This window comes from Pundamilia nyererei, unplaced genomic scaffold (assembly GCF_000239375.1).
Source record: "Pundamilia nyererei isolate P.nyererei 1_Seehausen unplaced genomic scaffold, PunNye1.0 scaffold00003, whole genome shotgun sequence".
Classification (NCBI taxonomy): Eukaryota; Metazoa; Chordata; class Actinopteri; order Cichliformes; family Cichlidae; genus Pundamilia; species Pundamilia nyererei.
Genome location: NW_005187404.1, coordinates 2,083,506 through 2,085,076, shown reverse-complemented (window position 1 = coordinate 2,085,076; position 1,571 = coordinate 2,083,506). Strand labels below are relative to the sequence as shown.

The 1,571-nt window shown below is 36.6% G+C and overlaps 1 protein-coding gene across 1 annotated transcript in view; it reads left to right on the top strand.

Annotated features, from left to right (window-relative positions):
* clmpb (CXADR like membrane protein b) overlaps nucleotides 1-1,571 on the top strand; it is an 87,041-nt gene that overhangs the window by 75,968 nt on the left and 9,502 nt on the right. The gene's annotated exons all lie outside the window — the stretch shown is intronic.

Below are 1,571 nucleotides of genomic sequence, written 5' to 3'. Positions count from 1 at the left end.
CATCCTGCAATGCAACTGCATTTGTCCCTAACCATCGGGAACCCTCACGTTAACTTTTATCGAGTGGAAAAAAGTTTGCATTTATCCTTCTGTGTCGCTAGCAGTGTTGGGTAAGTTACTTTAAATTAGTAACTTAGTTACATTACTAGTTACTTCTATCAAAAGTAACTCAGTTACTTCAAGTTACTCATTACTTTCAGAGTAACTAGTTTACTAGGGAAAGTAACTTTGGTTTTACTCAGAATTCTCTTGTTAATGTGTTGCTTCCGTAACTGGATACCCAGCAAGATTGCCAGTCTTCTAGCTTGCTTACTTACCACAAGTGCACTGTGCCACCTACCAATAGAAAGGAAAAAATAGTGTGCACATTTCCACGAGAGAAATCCCACGCCTGATTCTATCCTAGCCTGCTTTTTACATCCAACACAAAAACTGCAGTCGTGGTGCTTTCGATTGTACTCAGAACTCGGAAATTCTGCCTTCTGAATAGGAAGATGTAGGTAACACCAGACTGCAGATGAGCTGCATACAGAGCTGGACTGGGACAAAAAAATCGTCCCGGGCATTTTGACTAGAGACCGGCCCACCATTATAGGAAAAACCATAAAGCCTTTGAATGAAAATAAACACTGTCGTGACAGTGATGTACACTGTCTTGATGGTATATATATGTATATATATTGTTTGTTGTAAGACTCAGATAATTATTTTTTTAAAAGTGAGACATTTTTAAAAAAAATTCTTTTTCTTTTTTTCTTAAGCGAAAACGGAAAGTTTCCATTTTCAAAAATACCCGTGTACGTGTGGTTGTAGCCTTAGTAGTTTATTTTATTGCTACCTGTAATTTATTTCAGTTTACTTTCCTGTGTTTAATTGTTTACTAAGTGTTTGAGGTGTGAAATAAACTGCAGTGGAGTTTGAAAACAAAATATGGGTGTGTGTTGATGTACTTTGTGCCGGGTGGGGGGGCGAAATTTTCTTGTAAAACAAAGGGGGGCTTCGGAAAAAACGTTTGAGAACCACTGACTTACAGTATGATTTCTGGCCCTTTTACAGCCAAAATTACCAAGTAAGTCCAGGCGGTCTGTACGATACATGTTCAGTATATTAAGTAAGCTTTATTCCATTTTTTTAGGCACTAGTTTGCATAGATTTTGTGTTCTGGGAACTAATGAGGTTGTACAGTATACTCAAAATGAATAAGTTGCCCTAACTTAGTCATCTTAAGTAAGCTGTACACAATTTTGTTTTTTGAGGCAGCGAGTCTGCATAGTTTTGTTTTGTTTTTTAGATCCGGGAACTAATTAGATCTTTGATGAAAAACATGTTTAATGGGCTGAAATACACCGAATCATTCACCTGACAGCCAAAGTGCAGAACTGAAATTCACACAGAAGAACTTGGAAACTAGCTGAACAGCCATAAGCAAAACGTGTCTAATGGCAAAAGAAAATTTTGAGCTAGAAAACATCTGAAGAAATATTGAAAACTCATATTCCTTAAATCACTGGAAGAGCTGGATTCTGTATTATATGTTTATATGTCTAAACTCAAGAATCTCAAATTTAAAA